The sequence below is a fragment of the Berghia stephanieae genome, chromosome 13 (assembly GCF_034508935.2).
Source record: "Berghia stephanieae isolate SIO BIC M18660-M18661 chromosome 13, UCSD_Bste_1.3, whole genome shotgun sequence".
Taxonomy (NCBI): Eukaryota; Metazoa; Mollusca; class Gastropoda; order Nudibranchia; family Aeolidiidae; genus Berghia; species Berghia stephanieae.
Genome location: NC_088372.1, coordinates 5,583,309 through 5,595,808, shown reverse-complemented (window position 1 = coordinate 5,595,808; position 12,500 = coordinate 5,583,309). Strand labels below are relative to the sequence as shown.

The following is a 12,500-nucleotide window of genomic DNA, read 5'->3' as shown; positions in this document are numbered from 1 at the left end:
GGTAGAGTACTGGCTTCACAGGAACAGAGACTGTGATCGATTCCGGGTGAAGTCAAATATTCTATTTGGTTTTTGTTTTTGTTTGTACTCCTTTTTCAACCCAGCAGTGCTTGGATGACTGGGTCAATTATATCTGATGGAAAGTACTTTGCGATACACTTGTGTTAAGGGTAACTAGCTAAAGGGTGACGAGCAATTGCTATTATCCATTTCACGCTATAAAAACCGGGACAAACCTTGGTTCCATGGGACTGAATGGCTACTTATTACAACATTGTAACCGATTAGGTCCGAAACTCAGGGGGAAAAACAGGTATTCAAGATTTTGACCAGAAAACTCGTCCTTCAAATATCGATCAATTAAGATGACCCTCAAGTTCACTTTAGTTTGAGACACAAGTTAGTTTTATTCCATAAGTGTTTTTTTAAACAGTGCCACTGATAAAGAACTTATAAACATGATAATTCATGTCGACGAATAATGTAACATGACATTGGTTATAATTTGTATTTTATATATTAATTAATTGAAACACTCGAATGCATAACGCATGTCAAATGAATGTTGATAGGGACAGTTATACTACACATGTTGACTATAAGTAGGTCGCCTCCAACCCATACGCTATTTCTATACATAAAATTCTAACTTAGGAGGGGGTCCCGATAGATCAGTTGGTAGAGCATCCTCTTCACTTGCAATGGGACCGAGATCAATGCCAGGTTCATTCGAGTTTTTCTGATCCCCCTGTAGACCCAACAGTGAATGGGTAGCTGGGTCTGTTAGTTCTGGCGGAAAGTACTTTGCGATAGACTTGCGACCTATCCAAAGGTTAGCTAGCAATTGCTATTGTCTATTTCACACTATAGAAACTAGGATAAACTCCGCCTCCAGGGCTCTGAAGAACTTTACCAAAATTCTAATAGAACAGCTCTAATTGCAGATTAGTTCAACTTACCTCTCCACTGATCGAGAATATACGATTCTTTCATCTCTTTGTATTTATTAAACGAGTTTTTTTCATCGTACCCTATAACTCAATGAGTTTGCGAGTAGATATGGGTTATTGCACGATACAAATATAACGAGTTTAATAAATACAAAGAAATAAAAAATACATTAATTCTAACCCCCAAGTAAGATTATTAGATATTTTGTAACCAAATGATATGGCATTAGTACTTTTATAGAAGACACTTTTTCATCAAATAACACGAAAGACCCGTGGACAGACCTCAATGATATTGTTACGTTAGCTGATAAAAAGAAAGAGTGGTCCCCTAATATTAACCTTGATGAAAATTAAACAGATTTTACTGTCCCTTTGACAAGACCGATAACTCAAAAACATTTCTAGATTAAAATCAAATGTTGAGGGGTGTCTGAAGGATGAATGCAAAATTGAAATAGGTGAGAATGAAACGAGGCCTGTGTTCAGTAAGTTGCGTGAAAGGAAAGCGGCAGGACCAGATGGGGTAAAACCAAAAACTTTGAAACGTATGCGTGTGAGCTGTCTTTTATCTTACGTATATATTCAACCTTTAATCATTTTCCACAATTATTCTTTCCATATGGAAGAAGTCTTTTGTAATTCCTATCCCTAAAAATTCACGCATTTCATCATTGAAATACCTGAGACCTGCGGCGCTCATTTCCATAATTATGAAATGTTTTGAAAATTGATTTTGCATCACGTTAATATTTGCTTTAGCCCACAAATCTATCCTTTTCAGTTTGCTTACCAACTGAATAGGAGCGTTGATGATGCACTGCTTATTTTCACAAACAATGTGCATATGCACTTGGATCAAGAAAAAAAGTTACTGAAGGGTCCTGTTTGTGGATTTTTTTATCTGCTTTCAATACTATTCATCTTTTGATCGCAAAATTGTTAGATCTAAACATTAATAAATTCATTGTTGCATGGATCTTAGAATTTTTAACAGACAATACACAATTCATGAAAGTAGGACGAAACAATTCATGCAACATCACTAACAACATTGGTGCTCCTCAAGGCTGTGTACTGTCACCAGTACTTTTCTCGGTGTACTAGAACGACTGCAGGATCATCCATCCCGAAAATGTCCCAATTGTAAAGTTTGCTTATGACACTTCTCCACAGGGCCTAATGGTAGATAACGATAGATCAGCTTATTTTAAAGAAATTGAATTTTTGTCTCTTGGTGTGATAGAAATTGATTAGACTTAAATGTAGGTAAAACAAAGGATTTAGTTATAGACTTTATAAAATCAAAATCCATCCATCAGCCACTAAAAATGAAAGATCAAGTAATAGAGCAAGTTTCAGAATACAAATATATAGGAGTAGTCTTAGAAAACAATCTGAAATGGACACAAAATACAAAACAAATTAAATCTGAAATTAACAAACGTATGTACTTTCTCTCTAAACTTGCTACCTTTAAAATCGATTCAAACAGGAACATTGTTTTATAGATCAGTCATTGAAAGTGTGTTGTCTTTTTGTATATCAGTCGGGGGGGGGGGGGGCATGAGGATGGCTGATAAAAGGCTCTTAAATCGAACTATTAAAAGAGCAGTAAAATATAGAGGATTTTGACATTTTATTTGAAAGGTGCTGTCTCCGAACATTGAACATACTTGGAAATTGTAAGAAACACATCACAGCATCTATTAGAAGTGAAAAGGTTCTCTCCATCAAAACTAAAAGCGAAAGACATAAACGTTCCTTTCTCCCGACAAGCATCAGATTATTCAATATGCAAGAATTATGAACCTCTATTGTACTAGATATTTCAATTTTGTTGTTCTTAGCTGTAGATATGGTTTACATTCTTGTTGATAATTTTAGCGTTCTGATTTTATTCTCACAAACTGATCTATTTCTACACCATTTTTATTTTCTAAACATCTGCCAGAAATATTTGAGATTATGATACTAAATATAACCTTAAATCAATAATCAAATTTATTTTCATTCTTTAAAGCCTATATATATATATATAATAATATTCACTATATTGCATGATATAAATACATTCTTCTTTAATAAATTTTGAGGTGTTTATAAATTATTTAAAGCTGATTTCTGTGTACTTTTAATGTCAATACTTTAATCCATCTCTTTTCTTTGCCACGTCTGTTGTACAATTTCCGACAAGGATGAAATAAAGCTTATTATTATTATTATTATTATTATTATTATTATTATTATTATTATTATTATTATTATTATTATTATTATTATTATTATTATTATTATTATTATTATTTATTATTATTATTATTATTATTATTATTATTATTATTATTATTATTATTATATCATCATCATCATCATCATCATATTATTATTATTATTATTATTATTATTATTATTATTATTATTATTCATCATCATTATTATTATTATTATTATTATTATATTATTATTAATTATTATTATTATTATTATTATTATTATTATTATTTTATTATTATTATTATTATTATTATATTATTGTTAATAATAATTGATAATAATAATAATAATAATAATAATAATAATAATAATAATAATAATAATAATAATAATAATAATAATAATAATAATAATAATAATAATAATAATAATAATAATAATAATATAATAATACTATAATAATAATAATAATAATAATAATAATAATAATAATAATAATAATAATAATAATAATAATAATAATAATAATAATAATAATAATAATATCATTATAATTTGGATCTTTCTTCTTCTGCTTGAATGACAAAAAGCTCATAACTTCCGCCAGCCGAATATACACGGAAGAAGATGACGTCACTCAGGCCTTTGTTGTTTTTTGCCATCCATTTTCATGAGTAATTCTCACTAAACTGTGTTAAACTGACTATAAACGTTCAAAGTTACATATAGTTTTGTGTGTTGGTCCGTTTTATTTCTGGATGGCACTACTGTGAGATTCTAAGCCAAGCGCACAAAACAATGCGTAAACTTTGACGTTTATGGTCTCACACAATTTAGTGAGAACTAAATCATAAAATGGCTGTCTAAAAACATTAACAAATAGGTGAGTGACCTCAAATTCTTTGATTTTGATATAATTTTTTTTTATATGAGCCCCGTTTAGAAATATCTTTGTAATCATTCTTTGTCCACCAATCAAGGAATTGAATTTGGCAGTGTAAAGAAATGCCTTCTATATAACAAAAGGAGATAGTTGTCCTACCCACCAAGGTCTCGGGTAGAATCAAACCCATATAATTAAATGATTTATGAGTGTAGGATGGGTGTTGGAATAGGGACTCCCTTGTTTTCGCCGTGGGTAGTGTAGACTATGAAGGCAATGAAAGAACGGAGGGTTATCATGTTCCATCAGTGTTAAAACACCCTCATCAATCTTATGCATCAACCGAGATACCGTTAGATACCCTGTCCTATGTTTCGGCTTGGGCCGATGTTCAACGGGCAGTCTGCGATTTGAGGTCGAAGAAGGAAGACCTGTACAGCCTGTGTGTTGGCTGGAATTCTGTTTGGCTATGTTGAAGCCACAGTGAAAAGGGCCCAAAGTGGCCAGTATTTTTATGTCGCACCCGAATATGGGCTCTCAGGCGATATGTGTTGGGCCTGTGTGTTGGCCAGCATTGTGTTTTAGGCTGTATTGTAGCCGAAGTGGGCCTAATATGGCCAGTATTTTGTATATCGTACCCGGTTATGGGCTCTAAGCGATATTGTGTTTTTGTAATTTGTGCTCGGTGAGAATATATAAAATTTATAATATTGTTTTGATGTGCTGAGTAATCATCAAGTGATTAAGTGATTAATATCGTAAAATTATTTCACTTATCTTAAAGTTTAAAATAATATACAGTTTTATTGTTTTAGTGAATAATTAATTCATTGAGTTTAATTGTGTTGAAATTGAGAACGTGACCTCAGTTATATATATATAAACAAAAAAAACTATGTGTAAACTTAAACGTTTATTATAATACTAGTAAGAAGCCCGCAATTTCGCGGGGAAAGAACTATTTTCATTCGATATTGTACCCACCATCATTTAATGAGGGGAGATTGGTAAACAACGTTGTCTGTGTAACTTGGTACATACTCTGTTGATTTTTCTCTGTGGCCAAACATTAACTGTAAGCCACAATAGCCTCTGACCCGTGACACAGCAACATACAGTTGTCCGTGTGTGAAAACAGGTTGTGGTAAGAAAATCAACTGCTAAAATAAACCTGAAGTAGCAGATGTGAGTAGAGTTGAAAGACGATCCATTACAGTACTCTGGTGATCATGCTTGGTGGCGTTTTTATGCAACTCCGTTGGAGGTGTACAGAAACGCACCGTTTTTATGCACCTCCGTTGGCGGTGCTGGTTGATTAATGAAATTGCTGCTCGAATGAAAAAATAACGATACGTGTTGAATTGTAAGCCTCAGTTTAATAGACGAAGACATACTGTGGACGTTTCTGATTTCCCCTTTATCAACAAAACAGGACGAATAAGACACTAAGGACGAATGAGAGATGTGTAGTGTGAATGGCGTAGATAAGGTAAATAGACATAAACAATGATGGGACAGGAAGTTTTTGAAAAACAACAACAACAAAGGAAGAAGAAAAAAAACCCCAATAAAATGACAAAGACGCAGTAAGCGAATAAACTGATGATAATGATAAAATATTATAAAATGATAACAATCGACGTTTACATATAAATTCACGACGATAACACATTGAACGGTACCAATGTTGTTGTTTTTTTAATATACTAATAATAATAATACTAATAATAATAATAATAATAATAATAATAATAATAATAATAATAATAATAATAATAATAATAATAATAATAATAATGATGATGATGATGATAATAATAATAATAATAATAATAATAATAACAATAATAATAATAATAATAATAATAATAATAATAATAATAATAATAATAATAATAATAATAATAATAATAATAATAATAATAATGATAATAATAATAATAATAATAATAATAATAATAATAATAATAATAATTGTCACAGTAAAGATTGTTCACAATTATCTTATTAAATTTTATTTTATTAAGAACTGAATTCATCTCACTCCAGTTATATTTCGGTAGGCTTAGATAAACTTTACCTTCTAATATTAGATCGTCTTTCCTTTTATAGCCTTCCCTCGAATTAATTTCTAATTAGTGAATACTTTTCGTTCTACATACTGTCACGTAGCCACTTATTATAAAAGCTGATAGGTCTAACACTCTACACTCACTTTCTCTCCACAATCTATGCCGGACGGCCAGTCGCTCTATTCCTATATATATACTGGAAGATTTTTATCTTTTGGGACTTTGTAGATATTATATCTACACCATTAAGACGCCGGAGCTTTTAACTTTGATTGTATAATCTTCAAGGATCAAACCCAAGCCCGCTGTACTACACTATAACCTCTTTCCAATTGCCTGGAAGCGGAATTTTACGAGTCCAATCCTGTTATCAGAGGAATAGATCATCCAAGCCCATCAACTGCCTGGAAACGTAAACTTATGAACCTGACATATTATCATAAGTTACGTAAAATATTCATATCTCTATTTGTAACTGCCACGATCACTGTTTATCTCTTTTAATTAAATTTCATCATTATTTTTATTTCATTGTAAACAAATCGTTAATTGTTTTTCATTTATAGTAACTAGTAAATTCTGGGGCCTCATTCTACATAGATCTTTATGCATAGTCGAGTAGCTCTTTACTCACTTGAGACCATGACATTTTGGAGGGGACACATATAAAGAATTGAATTTATTTAGTTACTTATATCTACTTCATCTAACTTTAAAGTTTAAATTGTAAAACTCTTAATTGCCCCACTTGATCATATTTTAATTGAACTCCCTATTTACAGGATTAATTTTTTTTCTTTTTCATTTCTTCATTTAAATGGAATAGCAATTTATCCATTCATTCTTTCATTCAAATTGAATAGCATTTTATTGATTCATTCCTTCATTCATTTATTCATTTATAAATTATTCATTCATTCATTGTTCATTCATTTATTCATTCATTCATTCATTCATCCATTCATTCGTTTATTCACTCATTTATCCAATCATTCATACATTTATTCCTCCCTTCATTCTTTCATTTATACATTATCCATTCATTCATTCATCTATTCACTCAGTTTTTCATTCATTCATTCATTCCTTGTCCACTTTGTTATTATATCACTCATTTCATTTTGTTGTTTTCCTCATTCATGAATTGTTTTCAATATGTTTACATTCCATAACGATTCATTCACCTATCATCCAATCACTCAGTGTTGTGAACACATTTTGGAACTATTGTAAATCTTACGATATTTTATTGTTTTGTATTTCAGACATCACTGCTAAACACTCTTCAATGCCTAATTACAATTGTTGAACAACCATTGAACAAGAGAGAGGTCCCAGCCACGAACTGAGTTGGTAAATATATCCTTCATTATTCTCTTTTACATGAGTTGGGCATCACATAGTAACTATAGACATCGTGATTTGTTTTGCATAGTGATTTGTTTTAAATGCATTTTTGGCATATTACTGTTACCGAAAACCACTTATATATTATGTTCTGAAAAGCGAGTCTTTAAAAACTAAATAATAATAAAAGGAGTCTACTAGCCGTCGTGTTATATTTAGTGATAGATAACTTGGGATTATTTTGGCATCCTATTCTTGTTATCACACTCTAGTATATTAGCGTCATTGCGAATAATTGTACACAAACTAACGACGAGTCACACACATTGGTGATACATTTTTCGTAGTAACATAGTTTAGAGTACTCGCGATTGACACATTGTTATTGACACAAGTCATAATAACTACGCATTGTATTGACACATTGCTTTATAAGATATAACGATAAAAGGCATCAAATTCAACATACATAATAAGTTGAAATAAGAGAGAGAGAGATTTCTAAAAATAGAACAGTTCATTCCAGTAAGTGTAAATAAATAAAACAGTCAGTAACAGTATCCTGTCAATATAATATATATAAAACATCGTAACTAATTTATTGCAACATGGAAGCATATAAAAGATACTTAAGTCTCGCAAAGGACTTAGAAATACCCCAGGAAAGAATATTTTCATGGTGCGAAGAGAGAAGTAAAAGAAGAAAAAGAACATGAAGAAAGAATTCGTATAGAAGAAAATGAAGAAAGAATTCGTAAAGAAGAAAAAGAACATGAAGAAAGAATTCGTAGAGAAGAAAATGAAGAAAGAATTCGTAAAGAAGAAAAAGAACACGAAGAAAGAATTCGTAGAGAAGAAAATGAAGAAAGAATTCGTAGAGAAGAAAAAGAACACGAAGAAAGAATTCGTAGAGAAGAAAAAGAACACGAAGAAAGAATACGTAGAGAAGAACGAGAAGAAAGAGTCCAAGAAAGGGAACTAAAAAGACAAATAGCTTTAGCAGAAGAAGAAACCAAAAGGACCCAAATGATGCTGGAAATTGAAAAAACAAAAACCGGTCATGAAAGAAAACATAATAATAGTGATGAATTTTTCGTGAAACTTCCACGCATGCCAACATACGATGAACGCTCAGACTGTCTAGAATCCTTCTTACACCGATTCGAAGTTCAGGCTAAAGGTTATCGTTGGCCAGAAAGCAAATGGGCCACAGCCTTGATTAACTGCTTATCCGGAGAACCGCTAAAAGTTTTCTATACCTTAACAACTGAAGATGCAGATGACTATGGTAAAATTAAAGACGCTCTACTAAAAAGATTTAGATTAACGGAAGATGGTTACCAGGAAAGGTTTCACACTGCAAAACCGGAAAGTGGAGAAGACTTTAATACATTCGTGAACCGAATTACTCAATTTCTAAATCGGTGGCTTGAGTTGGCAAACGTAAAACAAGACGACTTTGCAGGCCTTTACTATCTCACGCTGAAGAATCGAATCTATCAAGCTTGCAACCCAGATTTAGTCGCATTCTTTAAAGAGAGAAAGCCAGAAAACTTGGACAAATTAAAAATCTACGCAGAAAACTTTAACAGCGCACATCCATTGACACCCCTTAGCAGAACACTGAAGGAACCATACTACGCTGCCGCTGCTCAGAGTCCAGGTACACCTAAAGTTCAGTACTCAAATAGAACGAGCCGATCAATCACTCGGAACACGCAAGTGAAACAGGATGACCATAGTAACAAACCATGGAACAAACAGTTCAATAGAGACCATAGCCGACCCTATCAAAACAAAACAAGAAATAGCACTGACAATAATACTGAGTATAAGAAAACCAACAAACCTATAATTAAATGTCAATATTGTGGAATGAAAGGCCACACAGCAGACAAATGTTACAAAATCGTGGGATATCCGAAAGAAACTGCAAATGCATCACTCCAAACCAGTGTAAATAATCAGACACGAATAATGTCAGGAGAAAATATAAATGTGTATTGCGTGAAAGGTATGTCACTTTTAACACAAACTCACAAATCAGGATCGCTATTTTTTTGTGAAGGCAAAGCTAATGGAACTGATTGCAAAATATTGAGAGACACAGGATGCAGTACAGTAGGAATAAAAGCATCTTTGATCAATGACGAAGACAAAACTGGAAAAACGGTACAATGCATCACATTCAGTGGCACAGTCGAAACCTTTGAAACAGCTAATGTGTACATAGAAACCCCATACTATACAGGAATAGTGGAATGCTGTATACTTCCCAACCCCGTCGCTGATGTTATTGTTGGCAATATAAAAGGTCTTAAAGACAACCCAACAGATGTAAAGGAATGGTCATTAACCCAAGAAACAGCTTGTCTAGCAGAAACAAGAAAGATGACTAAGACAACAGAGAAGCCAATGACTATTTCTCTTGAACCACAACAATTTGACAGGAACACGTTCATTGAAGAACAGAAAAAGGACCCGACTTCATATTTCAATATCGCAAACAAAGGGACGAAATCAAAAGTTGAATACATCATTGAAAAAGATATTCTGTTCAGGTTACATAGGAAAAGAAACAAAATAGCTAAACAACTGGTCACGCCGAGTATTTACAGAAACAAAATCCTTGGAATAGCGCACGATTCAATAACTTCTGGACATCTTGGGAGCTCTTCCACATTGAAGAGAATATCCGAGAATTTCACATGGCCTGGAATTACTAAAGACGTCCGAGAATATGTGAAATCGTGTGACACATGCCAAAGAAGAGTCGCAAAAGGCAGAATACCGAGATTGCCATTAGAGACAACCCCAGTTATTGAAAAAGTTTTTCAAAAAGTTGCAATTGACATTATAGGCCCTTTAACAAAATCAGATAGAAACCATACACACATACTAACACTAGTCGATTACGCAACCAGGTGGCCAGAAGCGATAGCATTGAAATCAACTACATCGGATCACATAGCTGAAGCATTGATGACAATTTTTACTAGAATAGGCATACCAAATGAGATACTGTCGGACAATGGACCCCAATTTACATCACATATGATGCATGAAACCATGAAACTCATGGGAATCCAACACTCATTCACAACTCCCTACCACCCCCAAGCAAATGGTCTTTGTGAAAGATTTAATGGCACTCTAAAGAATATGTTAAGAAAAGTGTCAGCAGAAAAACCAGATGATTGGGACAGATACTTACCAGCAATCATATTTGCATATAGAGAAATACCCCAAGAATCTACAGGCTACTCCCCATTTGAGTTGATGTATGGACGATCACCTCGCGGCCCGATCAATATAGTAGCCGACATTTGTAAAGGGAATGAGGAGGACAATAACGAAATTATGTTTGCTTACGAATATGTAAGAAACCTAAAAGACAGAATAGAGGACACATGTAAGCTAGCACAGGAATCCGTCACTAAAAAAGCAGAGAAATACAAGGAATACTCTGATCGCAAAAGCAAGTCAAGAAAATTTGAGATTGGTGACAAAGTACTAATACTCTTACCCGATGACTCGAGTAAACTTTTAGCTACATGGAAAGGACCATTCAAAATAACAGCAGTAAAATCTAATGTTAATTACGAGATTAAAATTAACAACACAACAAAGACATTCCATGCAAATATGCTAAAAAAGTATTTTGATAGAGACACAGTGTCGCAACCTATGTTTACTAATATCGAAGCTTCAAATGCAGGATTAATCATACCGTTGGTCATGGGACACAGACACCCGAGACAGAAAAACAAACAAAAATCGCACAATTGCAACCACCTAAGACAAAAAAAGAAGTACGCAAAGTACTTGGGCTCCTAAATTTTTACAGGAAATACATTTACAACTTCGCGCACATCGCGACACCGCTAACAAATCTGACAAAGAATGGGTCACCGAACAAAATTGTTTGGACAGAAGCGTGTCAGAATAGCTTTAACCAATTAAAGGCATTACTCTGTTCAGAACCAATTCTTAAATTACCCAACATGTCAAAAGAATTTGTTGTAAGAACTGACGCGTCTGATAAGGGCATCGCAGGTGTACTATTACAGGAGCATGAGGGAACTCTAATGCCTTGCTTATATGCAAGCAGAAAATTATTGGACAGAGAATCACGATACTCTGTAATAGAGCGTGAAGGACTGGCCATCGTCTTTGCTTTAAAGACATTCAGCAGATATCTACTGCTAAAAGAGTTTGTGGTCGAAACGGACCATAAACCACTCACGTACATAAGAAATAACAAAATGAATAATAGTAGAGTACTAAGGTGGAGTCTATTTTTGCAAAATTACACTTTCAGTATCTCTCACATACCAGGCTGTGAAAATATTCACGCCGACCTACTTTCTCGATTAGTATAAACACATGAGAAGGGTATAACTTAACCTCCCATGCATACTGTTAGTTACCTCGCAAACTATGCCAAATCAGAACGCACAATTTCGATAATTTTATTTGTAAACATGATGACCCAACTTAATGTAACATTGAGTATTGTTTGGATATGTATACCATACCCATTCATGATTTGGGAAATCTTCTCTTTATCTATTATTGTTATGAATTTTCACTCATTTATGATTAATAATTGAAATGTCAATATTCCATTTACATTTTCATTCATTTCATTCAGAAAATTACCTTCATATCATCGACTTAAATCATGCTTCATTACCATCACTATTGTTTATCACAATGATTTGTAATCACATTGCCATCATGTCGTTCATCACAATGATTTGTAATCACAATCTTTCATTGTTATTGTCACCCATTCATATACCTACGTTAATATAAACATTTCCATGTCTAGTTAATAAATAATTTAATTGTAGCACAAATCATAACAATGGATTAATGCTAGAGTATCATGATAGTAAATTTACTTCCGTTTGTAAAATCTATCTTTCCCATAATGGTTAAAGAGTATATTTTAAACGTGGGTGGGGGGTGTCACAGTAAAGATTGTTCACAATTATCTTATTAAATTTTATTTTATTAAGAACTGAA

At 32.9% G+C, this 12,500-nt stretch overlaps 1 protein-coding gene across 1 annotated transcript in view; it reads left to right on the top strand.

Annotated features, from left to right (window-relative positions):
* The window catches only part of LOC144958959 (uncharacterized), an 8,718-nt gene extending 5,543 nt beyond the window's left edge, over positions 1-3,175 (top strand). The window contains exon 3 of the mRNA XM_078891258.1: positions 1-3,175. This exon is cut by the window's left edge and continues 833 nt beyond it. The gene's annotated coding sequence lies outside the window, so the exon portion shown is untranslated.
* The last annotated feature ends 9,325 nt before the right edge of the window (positions 3,176-12,500 follow it).